Here is a 14,403-nt window from a genome sequence, read left to right on the forward strand (position 1 = left end):
CGAATCCCCGCCAGCGGAACTTCTCCCTTGTCATCTTCCAAGTGACGAAGTACCCGCTGAGCGAAACCCCGCCAGCGGAACTTCTCCCTTGTCATCTTCCAACTGACGAAGTATCCGCTGAGCGAAACCCCGCCAGCGGAACTTCTCCCTTAGCACCTTCCAAGTGACGAAGTCTCTGCTGAGCGAAACCCCGCCAGCAGAACTTCTCCCTTGTCACAGTCCAAGTGATGAAGTCTCCGCTGAGCGAAACCCCGCCAGCGGAACTTCTCCCTTGCCATCCTGCAAGCTGGGCATCTTCCGCTACGCACCTCTAGCGGAATCCCCTTTTCAGCTTGCTAGCTGCGTACTTTGTTCAGCACCATCGCTCAACAAAATACCGCCAGTCACGTCCACCGGACGCTGCCTCCTGCTACATTCAGCGGGGGGATATCCGCCAACGGCGAATCCCGAGGCCACGCCTCACTCTGACAATGACCGCCACGCGGCGTTACCGTCAGACCATCCCTACGGGACACGGGGACTTGTCAACAGTCTACGACGGCCCTGATCAGGCACGTTGACCCCCGTCATTTGGGTACTAAAGATTGGGCTCGCTACCCAACACCCTCTGCTCCGTGCAGCTCCCCCTCAACAAACAATTTGCCGACCATCCGGAGGTCTATCTTAGCCGGGGAGTGGGGGACTCCCTGGGGGGCCTAGCAGGAGCCCACCGGAAAGGGTATAAAGCGTTTGCTTAGTAAAACCAACGGTTGACAACGCACTGACGCTAATTATGTTCTTGCAAGTCTAGCGGAAGAAAACGCTTCAAACCGCCGAACAACTCCCCAACCAAGATTGCCCTCCTTGACTGGGGACTTGGGGGACTTGTACATACATGTACATTTGCAAGCATAATTAGCTCTTATGGGCTACGCTCATTGTACCGCCAAAGGTACTAATTCCAACCAAAGGAATGACATGCAGACACACCGCCAGGCGGGCTACAGCCCCAACGTCGGACCACCTCCAGATCGCCGCCGACGCGCCGCCACGCGCCGTGCCAAGATGGCATCAGAAGCTTCTGAAACTGGGAACTGAAGCATATCAGTCCCACATCGAAAACAAAGAGAAGATCAACCTCTTCCTCACCTATAAAAGGTTCTCTCCTCTCTCCTCATTAATTACGCATTCAATACTTACCTACTGTTACTTTGTCAACATAAATACGTTGACTAACTTAGGCATCGGAGAGTCGAAGACCGCCCAACGCGGTCTCCCTCTGACGCCCTTTGTATTTTACTTGACAGGTAACGGAGGCTTTGAGAACACCACAAGTATCGATCCGCTCACCGGATCAGCGTTAACTAAGATTCAGCTACCGCCGGACTTTTAGACATTAACAGATGTATTGTTACATTGACCGTAGAACTCCCTCTAGAGCATGCATCACATGATAAACTTACATTGACTGAGTTTTCAAAATGAATTCACTAGAGTGAAGGTATATGTGTTGTTTTGTAGTTTAATTTCATAATTTATGCACCAAAGTCTCGCATTAACTTTAAATCGGGAAATATTTGTGATAAAATTAATAAAATGTCTCCACATTTAAAGATAAATATAATGGAGCCATGGAGGTATTAAAGTGTCTTATCGGTAAGGGTGTCAGTTGCAATGTTTTTTTTTTTATTCGTTCTTTTTGTATGGTACTAGCGGGTCCACTCACTATGTGTGTGGAGAAAAGTTAACTGTAATGGGGAACTTTTTCATACAACTACCACATTTTCTACTATCTTTTTTATTCTTATTCTTTTGTTTTCTCTATTTTATAATTTACTATACTATTCATATTGATTAATTATATTTCATAGAATTCAGTTTTGGAGAGCAAACTCTCTTCTCATAATAATAGTATAGATTAGTGTATTACACCCATGTCAATTTGTAATTGTGTTTTGTTAATATAGGCAGAGCCGGCTCTCATGCTGTGGTGATGAGGGCGACTGAACAGGCTCCCCTAATTTTGAAGCTTTTTATACTTGATACAAATAATCTATACTATAATTAAGAGAAGATGTTTTGTTAGCCAAAGTAGGTGTGAAAAGACAATAAAACCTTTAGACCTTATAGTAATTTTTAGAGTTAATTACATATAAGTGCATCTTTGATTGTTTTTTTAGCCATAAGGCCACCAACTAGTTTCTTTCCCTCATAAGGCCACTAGACTAAAAAAGGTATTATATTTTGGATATTAAAAACCAACATATTTACATAAATGCCACTAGAGTACAAAATCAACAATCATTCTCTCTCTCCTCTCCGGTGAGGTCTCCGGCCAACTCCAGCGGGTCTTCGGCTGATTTCCGGCAAACTCCGGTCGACCTCCGGCCAACTTCCGGCGAACTCCGGCGATCACAAAAGCTACTGTCACCAATACCAAAAGCTACTCTGATGAGATTCCCGGCCACCTCAGGCGAGATCACAAAAGCTACTATCACTAGCAACAAAAGCTACTCTGGTGAGATTTCTAACAAACTCCGACGAGATAACAAAAGCTACTATCACCAACAACAAAAGTTACTCCTTACCAAAAAAACCTATGCTCCCCAAAACGAAAAAGCTACTATCTCCACCAACAAAAGATATTGTCACCAATACCAAAAACTACTCTCATCAGCAACAAATGCTACTCTCACCAACACCTGAAAACTACTCTCACCAACACCAAAAACTACTTTCACCAACACCAAAAACTACTTTCACCAACAACAAAAGTTACTGTCACCAACACCAACGAGCTACTCTCACTAACATTAGAGAGCTACTAACATAGGTACAGAAAGCTACGATCACTATGATGGAAAACCACTATAATAGTTACAAAGAGCTACTGATTTGAAAAAATAAATCTATTGACATTAGCTTGAAAATATACTAACATAGACATATAAAACTACTATCACGATATTGAAATGCCACTAGAACAATTACACGGAGCTGCTAACTTGAAATAATGAAAATGAAAATAGAAGCTATTGACATCATGTTCAAAAAAATACTAACATAGATATAGAAAGATACTATCACTATGTTGAAAAGTCGCTATAACAGTTATAGAGAATTACTAACTGCAACAAATAACATACAAGAAATGGTTCATTATTCATCAATCAAAATACATCACAACACCATCAGAAAACAGAATTCAACCACAAAACCATCCCCCCATCACACAAGAGCACAACTCTCTTTCTCTCCCCTGCAAAATTCCACAACAGATGAATTCAAACAAATCCAAGCCCATTTATTCCAATAAATCACAATCAAATCAAACCAAACTAAACAAATTCTAATCATGCCGTCTAATTTTTTTTCGATAACAAAAATAATTAACAAAACCAAAAAAGCAAATCGGAGGTGTAATTAAGGTCGGTGATGACGAAACAGAGGTGGTGTGGGAAGGGACATCAACGACACCGCATCAAAGAAGCAAATCGGAGCTCAGATATGCAATCTCAGATCTCGGCGGTAGGAACGAGGTCGAAGCCGCCAGAAGAGGTTGGAGTTGCCTTCGAAGGCGGAGACGAAGATTCAACTTACAGGTAGATAAAGCTAAAGTGGTTGCGGTCTGGTGATGAGGAAGACGGTGTCGATGAATCTCAGGTCGTTGAGAGCTCTTTGCGCTCTCGATCTCGTCCTTTAAAGCTTTGTCTTCAGCCTCCTCACCTCGCGTCGACGCGGCGATGGGTTTGCATTTTGGATTCGAAGATCTGAGGTTGAACTACTCCTGCTCGTCTCCGTTCGGGCCAGCTCCGGCTGAGAAAGGTAATGGAGAACGGAATCGACGACGGAGTTGTCGCATCCGACGGTCCTGTGCTGTCGGAGCCGAACGAGATGGTGAGGAAGGATGCTGCCGGAGCTGAGCAAGATAGTGAGGATGGGTTTTCTCGCCGGGGGGAGAGAGAGAGAGAGAGAGAGAGAGTGATTTTCGTTTTTGCAATAGAGAGAATGAATGGATGCAGTTGGTTTTCTTTTATGAAGGGTAAAATGGTCAGAAAAAAATAATTTAAAGATGCAAGTGGCCTTATTTGTACAAGAAAAATTAAGTGGCCTTATGACTAATTAAAGTTTCAAAATGACACTTATGAGTAATTTTCTATAATTTTTAATAATTGAGTGGTAGTATGGTAAATAAAAAAATAAAAAATTATTTTCAGGCAGTTAGTACTCATGTCTGGAATAACCACTCTTAACTCTAATAACCTCTCACTTTCTTTTTTCACAAAAAACTTGTATATTTTTCTCAATATAATATATAATAAAAATTTTACATATGCAGAAAACTATTAAATGAAGATGAATTTCTAATCACATTTAATAATAGCATGAAGAAAACTATATTTTTTCTCAATATAATAAGAAGAAAACTATTTTTCTTAATAGTTTTCTGCTCACAAAAAACTTCTTTTTTCACTTTCTTGTTTTCATCTCCACAAAAAGCCTCCGAAATTTTGACACGGCTCTGAGCATAGGTATTAGGTAATATAGTTAGGTGTTATTAGGGAAGCATGCATAATTAATTAGAATTAGTTATATATGTGGTCACGTGGGGCAAATTGGTGTGGTTTTGATGTGAAGGCTATGTACTAGTTACAGGACGACAGTCCAGACATATCCATTGAAATACAGTTATAAAGCTAGCGACGATTCTTCATGGTTGGAATGGATGGATGGAGATGCTAGATGCTCTAACAATCAATCAAAGGAAAGAGTTATATATATAAATTGTCTTTACATTACAATTTTGTCACATTTGATTGCCTCACGGGCAGGACTGAAATATCATAATGTTGAGGTAAATCATGAATTCATGATTTATTCTTCAGATTTTTGTTTTTTTTTACTCTTACATCAATAGCCGTAATTAAGAAAGAATATATCGTGTAGAAGGTGGTAATGGTATACTCTACAACAAAATTAGCCAATTAAGGCTTCAGCTTTGATGGCTGTTCTCGGCTGGTTATGCATCTGTAACAGAAAGTTTGGATTAAATTTATCAGAAAAAAGCTAGGGCTATAATTAATTTCGACTAGTATTCGGTTTATGTTTAACGAGTCCATCATGAGATAAACGAATGGAGTTTGAAATTATCAAATTAATGTCATGCATGGTAAACTTGGGCTTGCTATAATAGGAACAAGGAATGGAGTTCTATGCTGACTTGTCAATTAATATGGGAAATGATATTTTAAGGGCACTGGACCAAATGGAACTGAAAATATATGTGGAGAAGAAGCTTTTGCCTTGCATCAAAGTAATGCATATATATATATATATATATATATATATATATATATATATATATATATATATATATATATATATATATCAAGCTTCTTACATATATATTATAGGTGGCGAAGAGTACGCAGGTGGTTTGGTAGTATTATAGATATGGGCTCCGATCTGTTTTATTGGTCACCATCAAGCAACCAAGAAATTTGGTGCTCATCTAGCAAGGTAAAATCAAAAGGGGTTTGAATTATTTTAAGGGATAATTTCACAAATGGTCACTCAACTATGACTCATTCGACACTTTGGTCACTCAATTTTCAAATATATCACTTTGGTCACTCAACTATTACTCTGTCAATCACTTCAGTCATCCAATTAAGGGGCATTTTATCTCACTTTAATCACTTCTCCCAATCATTCTAATACAGATTTCTCAATTTTTCACAATTGGTTTGATGAAATATCATTAATATTGTGGCAAATAATTTTTTTTTAATGAAAAAATTAACGAAGTGACTAAAGTGAATAACAAAGTTAAAGTTGAGTGACCAAAGTGATATATTTAAAAGGTGAGTGACCAAAGTATCGAATAGGTAAAAATTGAGTAATCGACTAAAGTGAATAACAGAGTTAAAGTTGAGTGACCAAAGTGATATATTTAAGAGAAAAATTCAGCTACTGTCCCCAAACTATTCTGTCAAGGTCAATTTGATACCCGAACTCTCAAAAGTATCAATGTGATACCCAAAGACCTAAATTAACATCAACGTGATACTTCCGTCCAAAAATTTTTACGGCGCCGTTTGTTTGCTGACGTGGCAAACACGTGGGTAAAAAAAAAAAAAGTGAAATGACCCATTTCTCCTTCTTTTTTTTGGAGAAAAATTAAGCTATCGTCCCCAAACTATTCTGCCAATGCCAATTTGATACCCGAACTCTCAAAAGTATCAATATGATACCCAAAGACCTAAATTGGCATCAACGTGATACTTCCGTCTAAAATTTCTGACGGCCCCGTTTGTGTTGTTGACGTGGCAAGCACGTGGGTCCAAAAAAAAATGTGAAATGACCCATTTACCCAAATCGAGCAATTGACAGTGTGTGGGAGAAGCCAAAGATACCAAGTACCAGCTGCCAAGTCTTTTTCTTGATCTAATTGTGCTCAAATGCTATCTGGGTTGGTTTTGCTTTTTTGGTTTATGCTGGGTTTGTTTTTAGTTCTTGTATACATGAATTCATAGTTGTATGTTGCTTTGACCTTGTGATTGTGATTTTAATCGGAGTATCTGATATCTGTTGTTACTAAAATGACGGTGGCGGTGGAGGAAGATGACGTTGAGGTTGTGGCGGTGGAGGAGGGCGTTTGATGAATGGAGGTTCTATTAGCGAATGGGTGACGGTCTTTGCGAAGAAAGAAGATGGTTGGTGGAGCTAAGGTTCACCAGAATTTGGTGTGCAGCGAACCAGTTTCCCAGTTGGTTGTCCCGAAAGAGGAAAGTTGCTAGGCGGAGAAAAATGAAATCGGTTTTGGCAGAGAAGAAGACATGGGCGTCTCTGGGTGCCCAGAGCAGTTTTCTAGGTGCAGAAAGATTTGATTTTTTTTTTTTGTTAATCGTGTCACCCAACTTTGGTTTTGGGTCCGTCCGCTGGGAGTTGAGTGCGAAGAACATGAATTTGTAGCAGGAATTGGAGAGGATGATGGCAGTGTTGGTGATGGTTTGGGCGGAGGGGAAGGAGATGAGAGAGAGGAGGAGGCGAGAGAAGAAGAAGAGGACTGAGGTTGAAGAAGAAGCATAAGCCATTTTTCTTTGATTCTTGGGTGGAGGAGAAGGAGCAGAGCTTGCGGCGGTTTGGCTAGAACAATATCCCAGAAGAACAAGAACAAGAAGAAGAAAAATAAATGAAAAGAAAAAAAAAAAGAATTAACAAAAAAAAGAAGAGTAAATTGGTCATTTCACTTTTTTTAAGGGCCCACGTGCTTGCCACGTCTGTAAACAGATTGCGCCGTTAGAGATTTTTGACGGAAGTATCACGTTGATGTCAAAATACGTCTTTGGGTATCACATTGATACTTTTGAGAGTTCAAGTATCAAATTGGCCTTGGCACCATAGTTTGGGAATGGTAGCTGAAATTTTTTCAAAAAAAAAAATGAAAATTAACAAGAAAAGAGTAAAAAGTCGATTTTGCCTTTTTTTTTTTTTACCCACGTGCTTGCCACGTCAACAAACAAAGACGCCGTCAGAAATTTTGGACGGAAGTATCACGTTGATGCCAATTTAGGTCTTTGGGTATCACATTGATACTTTTGAGAGTTCGGGTATTAAATTGGCCTTGGCAGAATAGTTTGGGGACGGTAGCTGAACTTTTCTCTATATTTAAAAGGTGAGTGACCAAAGTATCGAATAGGTAAAAATTGAGTAATCATTTATGATATTTTCCCTTATTTCAATAATAATAACAGTAAAACAGTTGAATGAGACTTACACAAAGTTGTTGCTGTCGTCTACCTAACTAGGGGTTATCATTTTTTCTAGGGTTAATTTGACTACCAACTTTCTGTTTCTAATTTCGCAGAGCATGCACTTTCCAGCTAATCTAAATGGAGGCAAGTTTTGTATGTATATACATGATTAAAGTGCAATATATACTGGATTAGTCACTGGTAATTTTTTTTTGGATTAGTCACTGGTAATTGAGTGGATCTGCTGCGGCTTGAATTGTTATGGAGGGTGTACGTCTTGTACATAATCACTTCGAGTTTTGCTGTTCTTTGTGGGTGGAGGTGTGTTTCTGCTCTGTACTTGTAAGGGACTGTATCCCTACTTATTCATTGGTCTCTTAATGATCGAGCACTTTCGTCAGTGTATCACCTTGGCACTATTAGGAAATAAGTGCTTTATATAGTTTCTTAATTTGTTCTAGTAAAGGAGGAATATAAGGAACATCGATCCTTTGGTTAGTCATTTATTGCCATTGACACCACCAAAGAGGATTGCTTCGAAAACGTCTGTCTTCACCCGTAGCACTCACTAAGTAGTTACTAGCTGAGTTATCTCACTCGTTGCACTCACCACCATTAGGATCATGTCACAAGTAGCACTCACCCGGCGGCTACTAAGATCAGTTCGCCAGTAGTACTCACTAGGCCACCACTAAATGGGAGATGTCGGAAAGACGGATTACACTATACAACTACTCACTTTAGCTGAAAATATCTATAATTTACTGCTGACTAACATCTTGTGCAATTTGGAGAGTACTGCCGACCATATGACGCATCGGTAGGTACTGCCGACCAGAATACGAGGAGGCGATGGCTAGAGGGTACTACTGACTAACTATCTCATGTCATTTAGAGAGTACTGCCGACTGGATTACTAGGAGGTAATGGTTAGAGGGTACTGTCAATAACCGTTTCCTGCCATCTGGAAGGTACTACTGACCAGATGACGCATCGAAAGATACTGCTGACCAGACGAATATTCTAGAGGGTACTGCCGACCAGAATATTACCTGGAAGATACTGCTGACCAGGTAAGGCATGCATGCACTTGATGATAATTAACCTCCTTAATAACATTCAACCATCAGCCTGAATTATCAACTCTCCACAACTAATCCCTTACGTCTCAAGGGGAGAACTATGATTATAATCCACATCACATGTTCAGTATTTCTCACACCTTACTCATACCTCATTTTCAGAATATTTATCGAAAACCAAATTTATAATGGAAATCAAATCCGCAACTTATGTCGGAATTCAATTTAGTACTCGCCCAAAAATACACTTATTTCTCAAATCATAAATAGTACTCAAATCCGACATTCCTATCGGAAATAAACTGTAAACAATAAATTTGAATTCTATAAGAAGCTCTAAAACGCCATTGATAATTTCGTCATAAGAATTTTCTGAAACTTCAAGGGTTTCGTAATTTGAAAATCCAATCTTACATGAGAATTGTCGGAAACTTCAATGGTTCCGTAAACTTTTCTAACATTCTCATGACAAATCATGACGATCCAACAGTCAGATCGTCACAAATCGAAATTTCAGAATTGCCGATCGATTACCAAATTCAACAAAAGTTATATCAACATGCTCATAAGGTTAAGCTCTATCTAACAGGCTAAAATACGAGGCTAGAAATGGCGACATGTGCTGCCACATACTACTAAAAGTGGCGGCGCATGGGGTTCAACCCCCAAATCGGGTAACGAAACCTACATCATAATGTTCCTTGCAAAAACAACAACAACTTGTGATAGTTAAGAAAGTTGAAATTCCAATAAAGGGAGTTGGAATTTACCTCGATAATTTTGAAATCCGAAACTAAAATTCTTCGATTCACCTTTCTCCGCACAAATCGAGCTTCACGGTTGGTACCAGTGAACTTAGCATGGCAAGAGTTTCAACACCCATGAAGTGGAACCATCTGAAACGGCCGGAGCACGGCGGAGCAACTGGGTTGAGTTTCACAGACTGTTGCGAGCAAAACTGCGTGGATTCTCCTTTGTAGCTACCAATCAAGGCGAATGGTGGGCAGAGGACGGGCTGGCGTGGAAAGGCGGTTCCAACGTGACCAGTGCGGTGGCCTGAAGTGGCCGGACGACGGTGGACTTGCTAGGTTAATTCTTCAGGTCAGGTCGTGGCTCTCTTGGTTTACGGCCCGAGTGAGAGAAAGGGGGGTGCCTTAAACTGCTAGGGTCACCTCCTATTTATATAAATCATGTGAAATGTCAGTTTTGCCCCTGTAAATTCTTCAAAAATAGAAATTTAACGTCTGTAGATCATAACTTACTCAAATGGACTCCGATTTTACCCTGCTACATGTCTACACGCTCGGTTTAACGGCCGCTACAATTTTCGTGAGAGAAGTTTTCTCAATAGACAAACAGAAGAAAAGTAAACTTTTTGGAGCCCCCTAAAAACTCGAAATGAATGTAAAAGTAAAAAAAAATTATTGTTTACCATCCAAATGGCCTGTAAAACTTGTAATTCTACATACGGGGTGTAACAACTAGTCTGGATTCTTCTATCTAGCTGTGGGATCTGACCTTGGTATTTGTGATAACCTGGATTTTCGTTATTTAATTTTAGTAATTAATAAGGGACCAATTGTACGAATTATTGTTATTTTGCTTTATTCATATGTCTTATGTGAATTGAAATTATTTTCGGACGAATAATTATTCGAAAAGTGTGGTTTTAGGGGGGGGGGGGTGCAAATGTTGACTTTTTATACGTTGAGATTCTCCGAAAACTTTCTTCACAAAAGTCGTAGAGCGCGTCGATATGAGTTAGTGGACATGTGGAACGTGGAAATCGGAGTTCGTATGAGAAAGTTATGAGCGAGGGAAAATTTGGGAAAATTCTATAAATAGGAAAATTTCCGAGATTTTTTCATAAAACCTCATAAATTTCCTTTTCTCATTTTCCTCCCCAGATTTCTCTCCGTTCTCTCTCCTCACCCCCCGCGCGACCCGACCCAAACCCGGTGACTTGATCCGCGTTTTCCAGCCATTCCCGACGTCTACCGACGACGAGACCAACGCAGACGTGGTCGCCGCAATCTCGCCGTCCTCCCTCTGGTGCCCGATGGCGACGACAACCTTTGGAAAGTGGAGATTGGAGCAGCCACAATCAACGCAATCGGATCCGGCCGGATTTTCCTAATTTCCAGCGACTCCTCGACCGATCCTTCTCGGTTTTGGAATCTCCTCCTCCTCTTGATCATCCCCATACCCGCCTTGAAGGACAATTTTGCTTGTGGAGTGAAAGATCAAGGTTTGAAAATCAACGGGGCACAGCTTGATCAGACGGCAGCGATTGGTCGATCTTGCAAGGTTGATCTAAGACGATCTAGACCAATCCAGGCTTAGATCCAACTTGTCGATACGAGCGTTTTGATATATAATACGTAATTTTTGGAGATCGTATGAATATGTTATGATTTTTACGGTTTCAGACCGTTCGATGATTCTATCCTTGAGGATTCGAGCGTTCAATAGACTTGTGGTTTTGTCATATCGATAGTAGAAATATTCCGGAGACTTTGGGTAGTCTCGGATGTTGTTTCGCCTCGATTGGCGTAATGTTGGGGATTTTATTTCAAAATGGGGGTTTCGAACTTAAATCGCTTGTGATTTATATACTAAGTTGAGATCGTATGTGATTAGGTACTTGACGAAGTACTCTTGGACGGATATTTTGTGGTTGTGTTGCTTTGTTCTATATTGAAGACGCAGCAGGATTCAGAGCTGAGTAATCTCACAATGTTCATTTACGAACGGAGTTACCATTATTGTTTTGGGTGTTATTTATTTAACTGTAAACTATAGTTGGTATTAGTAGGCATTCCTGAGTGAATAACTAAGTGAAATATATATATTCTTGTGAGTGATGTGTGATGAATAATATGCATGATTGTGTTCATATTATTGTTGAAGGTGACTTTTCGGGAAACAATATTGTGGAAAAAGATGTTTTCTATTGTTTGAAAAGTGTTGAGTTTTATGTTACATTTATGAGTCAAGCGTGACTTATTTTAAATGTATTGGTCTTTGTACCAAGAGTCACAGATGGTGAGCAGGGATGGGGAAATCTTCTATTAGATTTATGTAACGTTTTTAGGTCGGATGCGACTTATGTTGATGTGAGTTATACCGTGTATTATTAGGGTTGTATATCTTGTGTATTATTAGGAATATTCTCTTCTATTTGTTTCCTAATAGGACACTGACAAGTTGTATCTTGTATATATACTCCATTCTTGGAGAAGATAAATAACACATATCAGAAAACCCTAAAATTCCTTTGTTTCTTGGTTCTGTTTGACTTGGTATCAGAGCCGAGATCCATTCGGACTCGGTTGTGCTATTCAGTTTCCGCTGCGAGAAAAGTTGTTTGTTTTTTGATCTTTTGTCTCTCGGCCCTTTTCTTTGGATTTGGTTACTGGTTCTTTTGGTCCGCTTGGTTTGAGATTGGTGGTCCTTGTTCTTTTGGGAATTAATTTGTCCATCTAGTACCTCTAGTTCGTGGTGTTGATTGGTGGCCCCCTCCCCTATTTGATCTTGATTATTGCTGACTCTAGTTTGTGGTTGTTAATTGGTGGTCCCCCTATTTGGCCTTGATTATTGCTGGACACTGTGGTTTCTTGGAGAAGATCAACTTTAATAAAGCCAACCGCATTGTTTCTTTGAATATTCATTGGTCAGTGTCTTTGTCTTATTACAACTTTATCTAGCATTTATGGAAGAAAGAGATGGTGGACTTGAAGATCACTGACGGCAAAAGTGAGTCGGGAGAAACAAGTTCTGTGGCCCGTGAAGTAGTAACTGTTCAGAATGTTACAGATAACTCAAGTTTTGGTGTCAAACTTGATGGTACCAATTATCAGTTATGGCAGAGACTTATGAAGATCCATATTCAGGGAATTGGAAAGTGGAGTTATGTTACCGGTAGTGCCACAAGACCTATTGCAGGTCCAAAGGCTGATGAATGGGATACGGCAAATAATAATGTGATGGGAATTCTTCTCAAAGCTATGACTCCGGAGGTGATGAGATTATTTGCTAACTATGATTCTCCCAAAGCAATTTGGGATTCTGTTGCTGCTACATATTATGATGGGAGTGATTTTGCTCGTGTTCATGAATTGAATGTCAAAGCCTTCAAAATAACTCAGAGTGGACAGCCTGTTGCAACCTTTTATGCAAATTTGAAGACAATTTGGCAGGAGCTTGATCAGAGGAACCCTAATCCTATGACTTGTGAAGCGGATATTAATTCCTATCGGAATGAGCAGGACAAGATGCGTGTCCATATTTTTCTTGCTGGCCTGGACCCTCACTTTGAAGGGGCAAAGAATGAGTTATTGCGTCTTACAACTCCACCTACGTTGGAGCAAGCTTTTGCTTATATCCGAAGAGATGAAGGTAACAAGGCTGCCGCTCAGAACCTTCATACTGAAATTTCTAGTTTAGCAATCCATGCTACATCCCCATCTACCCTAGTTCCGTCTCAGAATCAGTATCAACCACGGACTCAGGGATATCAGCAGAATCAGAATTATAACCAAATGACTTGCAACTACTGCAAGGAAGCTGGACATTTCATGAATCAATGCCCTAAGCTGCGAAGGTTTAATGACTCACTCGACAAGTTGGGCATCCGTGATCTGTATGCACCAACTTGAGGGGGAGTGTTGATGTGAGTTATACCGTGTATTATTAGGGTTGTATATCTTGTGTATTATTAGGAATATTCTCTTCTATTTGTTTCCTAATAGGACACTGACACGTTGTATCTTGTATATATACTCCATTCTTGGAGAAGATAAATAACACATATCAGAAAACCCTAAAATTCCTTTGTTTCTTGGTTCTGTTTGACTACTTACTTAACGTTTGATTCTAAGACCAGAAGGGGTCTGGAAATCATATGTCACAGATGGTGACAGGTCGCAGATGGTGACCAAGGCAAGAAATCGGGAATCACGCCTTTGGTCGGGCGAGTGGTTACGATCAGTTAGAGCTCTATTCTATCTGCCATTATAGCTTATGGGGGTAACGGTCGAGGTTGCTGGAGACTCATAAGTATGTAGTTTAAAAGAGAGTCTCGAGAATATTCTTTCTTTTATTTTCTAGATGAGACTTGATTTTCTTATTGATTGAGAATCTTGGAAATGCACTAAAAAGTCAATTTTAGCACATTTTCCTACTCCGTCTAGGAGAAACCGAGCTAGGCAAGGAAAAAGGAGGGGTAGACTGACCAAATGAACTCCAAATAAGTTGAAACTTTCCGGATCCATTTTAGACATCCTAAGGATCATTTGTTATGAAGAGTGTAAGAGCTAGTTCGGAGTGGAAGGCCTTCAAACGATAGGCCCAAGTTTCTGACTAAAAGATGAAAACTGCAAAACCGGACCTGTACGAATTCCGGCAGCATTTCAGACCAAACCACAGTGAACTAAGCTTTGAAATTTTACCAGGATGATCTACACTCATGGAGAAACATTTGGTATGAATAAATCAAAGGCCAATTCCGAACTCTTGGTGGAGATTCAATTGAAGGAAGAAAGGAGAAGAAAGTGTGCAAACGGACAAAAAAGGGGTCAACGGTG

General features: G+C 40.0%; 1 long non-coding RNA gene across 1 annotated transcript; it reads right to left on the minus strand.

Moving 5' to 3' along the window:
- Positions 1–9,011: 9,011 nt before the first annotated feature.
- LOC133736697 (uncharacterized) lies at positions 9,012–9,955 on the minus strand. The gene is made up of 2 exons (XR_009859667.1): positions 9,631–9,955; positions 9,012–9,518 (listed from the first exon to the last, which is right to left on the minus strand). It is a non-coding gene; the product is annotated as an uncharacterized LOC133736697 (long non-coding RNA).
- Positions 9,956–14,403: the final 4,448 nt, after the last annotated feature.

The sequence above is a fragment of the Rosa rugosa genome, chromosome 1 (genome assembly GCF_958449725.1).
Source record: "Rosa rugosa chromosome 1, drRosRugo1.1, whole genome shotgun sequence".
Lineage (NCBI taxonomy): Eukaryota > Viridiplantae > Streptophyta > Magnoliopsida > Rosales > Rosaceae > Rosa > Rosa rugosa.